Source organism: Notothenia rossii, assembly GCF_949606895.1.
Source record: "Notothenia rossii genome assembly, chromosome: 8".
Classification (NCBI taxonomy): Eukaryota; Metazoa; Chordata; class Actinopteri; order Perciformes; family Nototheniidae; genus Notothenia; species Notothenia rossii.
In genome coordinates, this window is record NC_136906.1 from 46,624,799 (window position 1) to 46,630,798 (window position 6,000).

At 40.1% G+C, this 6,000-nt stretch overlaps 1 protein-coding gene across 5 annotated transcripts in view; it reads right to left on the bottom strand.

Annotated features, from left to right (window-relative positions):
- Positions 1-2,404, bottom strand: part of LOC307016836 (tyrosine-protein kinase Fyn) — a 104,394-nt gene extending 101,990 nt beyond the window's left edge. For 3 of the 5 annotated variants that reach the window (XM_079646159.1, XM_079646158.1, XM_079646160.1), the window contains exon 1: positions 2,253-2,404. The gene's annotated coding sequence lies outside the window, so the exon portion shown is untranslated. The remainder of the gene's footprint in view (positions 1-2,252) is intronic. The other 2 variants (XM_079646162.1, XM_079646161.1) reach the window with 1 other exon arrangement.
- Between the last annotated feature and the right edge of the window lie 3,596 nt (positions 2,405-6,000).

The following is a 6,000-nucleotide window of genomic DNA, read 5'->3' on the forward strand; positions in this document are numbered from 1 at the left end:
TATGAATTTAGAACGTATAAAGTTGTCTCATATAGCACATGGTTGCTGGGTTCTCAAAGGAAGTGACTTTGTCCACTGGTAGCTAACTAGCTAGCAACGATCGTTAGGAGTACTAAACCATGACAGCCTTCTGATCCAACCCTTTAAATTAATAAATCTACATTGCCGGCGATATGATTAATTACACTATTCTTGCCTACACAATGTGTGCAACGGATAGCTGGTTCGGACTCTATCAGGTTTTATGGGATGAAGGCATGATACCCACTATTGTTTTAAAAGGTGATAGAGCAATTGACTCCGAATACTAGGGCTGCACGATATTGAAAAAAACTGACATCGCGATTTTTTTCCCCCCTGCGATATATATTGCGTTTTTTTAACTATATTTAACCAGATGAAGGTATTGTCCTCCTGTGCCTCGCTCATTTTTTACCGGTGTTTTGATGGTCTGCAAACTAGCGGGGCGGGGCCTGCTGTGATCTGATTAAGATGATTGTGATTGGTGGTTTGCTGTGCATGCAGAGCCTGCATGTCACTCACTCAAATACCCCTGACATGAGAGCCGCGCAAGTTTTCCTTTTGTAGCAAGCAGCCACAGCAGCCCTGCTGCTGTTCTGGCTTGTAGTTCGTTTATAGCATAACGTTAGCATTTTGCTTCTGGCGACTAGATTTAAGATTCAAAAATTATAAAAGTAGGGTTGACATGTGGAGATTATCCGGCTGAACAAAACGTGATCCATCTCTTAAATGTGTGCCAACCACAGACCTTATTTCGAGCTATTTTCCAAAATCCTATGGAGAATTTGCATTGGTTTTTGACTAAGGAACCGAAGTTTACTTCCGGGTTTAAGGACGCGTCACTGCGGCTCTCTATAAGGAGTGAGAGTGACGCGTAGCCAAAACCGGAAGCTGCATACACCTCTGGTGGCTACCATTAGCAGCTAACTTTTGTGCTCCGATTTTTACATAAAAATGGAATTATGGATTATAAACAATTGCTTCAAAGCCACAGATACATTATTAACCTATGGATCAACCGATTCAGCCGCTTTTTTTCTCGTTTTAATGCCATTGAATACGTCTTTTGATCAGATTGACAGCTACGGTGAGACGATCTCCCGTAAAAGCTCTGTAAAGGTACTTGTTGTGATGTCTGTGTTTGCTTCCCCTGTCGCGAGATCGGATCGCTTAGTGATGATACTATATTTAAATAATCTGTGGAGTCTCTGCTTTAATCGGATATATTGTATGTGCAGTTTCGATAAGTGACAAGGGTATCTTTATTTTTAATTCTGTGCTAAAGTGCGTCAGCATTTTTTTTTTTTAAATGAATAAAACCGCACGTCCCTGCAGTGTGAATATCGCGCATGCGCATACCGCGGTTATCGCCATGACACGATATATCGTTCAGCCCTACCGAATACCAAAGGAAAAGAGGAAAAAACAAGTCCTGAGGAGTCTGTCATTATAGGAAGCTAAAGAGTGGTTCAGGAATTAGTCTTAAAGCCCAGGTTTTTGAATGTGTTTTTGGTTATATGCTCTAACCTGAAGAATACACAGAGGGGATATATCATATCATGTCATCGTCCAGAAAATACATCCAAACAACACCTCTGGTATCAAGGTAGGCCAACACACTTCCCCTGTTCTGTGTGGAGGAATGCAACCTGGTTCTCAGAGGGAACTGAGCTTAGTGGTTCCCCTACTGGAAGTATAAGAGCCTGAATTCACCCCAGAGAGAGCCACTGTCCATCATAAGAGCTGATGTCCTTGGTGTGACTGTCAGCAGCTTACAGATGCTGATGGTGACAACAGGAAGTGAAAGCTAAGCGTCAGGAGGATAACAGCTCACACACACCGCTACCTGTCTGACAGTGTGTGTGTGTGTGTGTGTGTGTGTGTGTGTGTGTGTGTGTGTGTGTGTGTGTGTGTGTGTGTGTGTGTGTGTGTGTGTGTGTGTGTGTGTGTGTGTGTGTGTGTGTGTGTGTGTGTGTGTGTGTGTGTGTGTGTGTGTGTGTGTTTATATTTCATATTTCACTGAGAACACGTCGCATTAAAACAGCCAACCAGAAAGCCTTTCATATAGGGGAAAGTAAGCTAGCTAACAGGCTAATCACCTTTAAATACAAGATATGTCGATAATAATAATAAAGATAATAGAAATAGCTGAAAAAAATCAAAGTAAGTCATTCCGCTTCATAAATAGAAGCGAGCAGAATGATGGGTAAAATGGAAAAAGTGTGTCTTACCAGTTTACACGCGTCTAGTGACCCGCAGCTCTATATTCCATTCCGTTATGTAGAAACGCTCTGACAGGACGCCGTGCTCTGCTGTGATGGCGTTAGCTCTGCAGGGCCAAAATGAACTGCTGCTGCCTTCACGGGCTGCCGGAAGTATCACACTCAGCCTTCCGAATGCACAGGTTGTAGGTTAAATAGAATATCTGTGGAAATAAGAAAAGGAACGTTCGTATTGTTCTTATGAGGCAATTTGCCGACTGTGATGTTAAAGGGACATGGGGCTCTCAAGTCATGATAATAATTGATGCTGTATTTGCGGATGTATTTATCAGTCCATTCCATATGACAGGAAACGCTCAATGTTAATGTCTATTTTGGTACATGTCTTAACAAATCAAATACCTGCCGCGGTATTACTTTTGTTTGGTAATGTGTTGCTTTAATAAGCCCATTTGATTTGTCCTGACCGTTCAAAATCCCGAGCATTTCAGAAGCAAATGAACAGCGCATAACGGAGCCGGTCGAGTGATTAACAGGACGCCCGTCCAATCAGAGGACAGGGGAGATAGACGGCGGGTGGGACAGGGGTGGAAGTGGTAAGCGTGTGAGCAGTTTTTTTCCCAATGTTTATTTGAAGCAAAATTCTATAACTATAATATCCTAGACTTTTAAGAACTTATAGAGGCTTTATAAAAGAGAGGATCAAACAAACAACAAATCAAGTTGCCATAAAGGTCTCTAATATAAATATAGTAAGACATAAGCTACCTATGCCTAGTTCATTTGTGTTGCGAGGTTTAAAAGTTACATTCCTGAAAAGTCATGATATTATTTTGGACTGGATTCCACTTCTCCTCTTATGCAGTGACCAACAGCTGGATGAGCTGCATTGCATATTAGGTTGTACTTGTTGGAGCGCCTTCTTCTGTTTACTTCAAGAAACTGAAAGCTGTATAGCTTACTTGTCCGTTTTATTTCAGTGGTTGTTATTTGTTCATAGAATCATCCAGGCTGGGGGAGTAACGGATTACATGTAACATGATTAGGATTACTGTTACATTAAAACAAAAAAATGTTGTTATAATATCTGAGCAGAGGACACTTTCATGATACTAAATATCTTGATTTAAATTTGTCTAAGGTCACAGTATCCTCCAGGACCTTGAAAAAGTCCTGGAGGATAAGCAGCCATAAGAAAATCATAAAATCTCCATCACCAATCAATAATACAGTTTGTATTCATATATCATACTTGATGTCTGCAAACCTTTTTTAGATATATTGGTGCACATTGTAGCATAAACCAAAAATATCAACAAATGAGGCAAATTCAAAACAAGGTTCATTTTAATTATTTATTTAGGTGCAAAACGCTCTAAGGTCTACGGTGGCCGGCAGGTGCAAACGCTGAACAACGGCCAAAAATCGCATACATAAGCAGGAAACACCTGCAAATAATTAAATGAAAACAAACCCTGAAAACAAATACAACAAAAAAACGCTGCATTTACAGCAATGATGCAAACTAAATACAGCACACAAACCCCGAAAACAAACGCAACAGAAAAACGCTGCAAATACACATACAAACACAAAAACAAATACAAAAAAACAACATACCGGAAGTGAGTACCGCAGAAAAAGGACATTCGAAGAGAGAGAGAGAGAGAGACATTCTTAGCAGTTTGTTTCAGGGTTCAAACACCTTTTCCAAAGTCAAATTCAAGCACTTTTCAAGCATTTTCAAGGTGCATTTTCAAGCTTTTCAAGCATCTTACAGCTGTTGTAGATTACATATTTATATACACATACTTATACTCAAATGATTATTTCCCTACCTCACATTAAATCAGATGTTCTTTATGAACAACCAAATGTGTGTTTCATAATAGCATTCTACATGAGGATGAAAAAGCCAAATCAATTTTCAATACATTATTGATTACTATTTTTGAGGTACTTTTAGGTTGGCAGTAAACATAAGTCAGAGGTAAGTGGTGTACTTTTACTCCACTATATGTATTTAATACCTTTAGTTACTTTACAGATGTGGATGAATGATGTGAAATCTAATCAAGTGTTAAATCAGACTTTAGTTCCACCTGGAGTAAATCCACAAGCTACCCTGCAGTATACAAAGTCATTCAAACTAGCTGCACCTTTACCAGCTTTGAGAACACTTTCATGATCAATCATTATAAAACATATATATTATTCTGAAATGGACCAATCTGCACAATGACTATTTTTACTGTCGCTACTTTCACTATATTTCGATGAGAATACTTTTCTACTTTTACCTGCATAAAAATAGACTCACAGTGGTAACAAGTTGAAAATAATATTTACAAATGTGTACAATGATTTGTAGGTAATTTTGACGAATGAAGCTCAGCGCAAGTTCAGGAAGACCGTCTTTACTCTTCATGTATTTCTATCTCCATGTTTCTACTCTCTCTCCTCTCAATAAGTGACCGGGGGCGTCACTCTTCAGCTTAACCAATCACTTCGCTCTATTCCCAAGAGCCTATCATAACGCTCCGTCAAATCTTTTTAAATCTGCGCTTTCCCCTCTGACAGCTGTCATTTCAGGTGACTTTACGCAACACACAGACAGTAATCGTCAAACTAACCTCGTACTTCATGGTATTATGATTCTCAAGCAGTGCTTAATTTGTAAATCATAAGGTGCCGGAACGCAAAGTACATATGACAGCTCAGGGATGACGAGACGCGTACAGTTCCCGGAACGTATACAGAAAAGGTGCTGAAAACAACATGAAAATGTCCACTTGCAACGCTGTGGGACTTACAAGCCTCAATTTCAAATAGTATCCATGGTATAAATGTTGTGACGATAATTTATAATTTTTTAGGCTAGTACGCACAACATAGGCAAATGCCCACATCACCACAGGTGGGACTTCAGTATACAGCCAGCAATTATTATTATTATATTTATTAGGCCTATTCAAAGATTGGCACGGCGGCCTATTAATAGACAGTATGTTTGCTCACCATATTTAGTTGTTTAAAACCAGTGTTGGGACTAACGCGTTACAAAGTAACGCGTTACTGTAACGCCATTATTTTGGGCAGTAACTAGTACTCTAACGCGTTATTTTTTTAATTCAGTAATTCAGTTACCGTTACTACATGGTGCGTTACTCCGTTATTTTTTTTATATAGTCTCGGCTCCCAGACGTTGGTGAGCGGCGCCAACAGCGAGACGAACAGAGATGAGAACTGTACTTAAGTACAGTACTTGAGTAAATGTACTTAGATACTTCCTGTGTCACATGCGGAGACGCTTTGTGGGCGTGTTTGTGTTTAGTTAGCCTACTAACAATACTATCATGGCGACGGCGGAGCACAAGTCGAGTTTCTCCGCATGAAGATATGCTCACTATTTTACTTTTCTCGAGCATAAAGAAAAGAATGTGTTAGTTAATTGTAAGTTGTGTCTTGGCGGGTCAAAGATCCTATCTACTGCTCAAAACAGCAATTCCAATCTGTTAAAACATCTTCAAAAACAACATGCTGGGACGAAGCTATTAGTTAAGACCACAGACCCAGAGCCATCCGACGCCACCCCACCTCCACCCAAGCAACAGCAGCTGGATTTCAATCGAGGGACTGCTAGTCAGGTGAAAGTGGATAAAGCCATTGCACGGTATGTTGTTGAACACGTGCAGGCTATTTCTACAGTGGAGTCACCCGCTTTCAGGGAGCTAGTAAGCATGATACCATGTCCGGG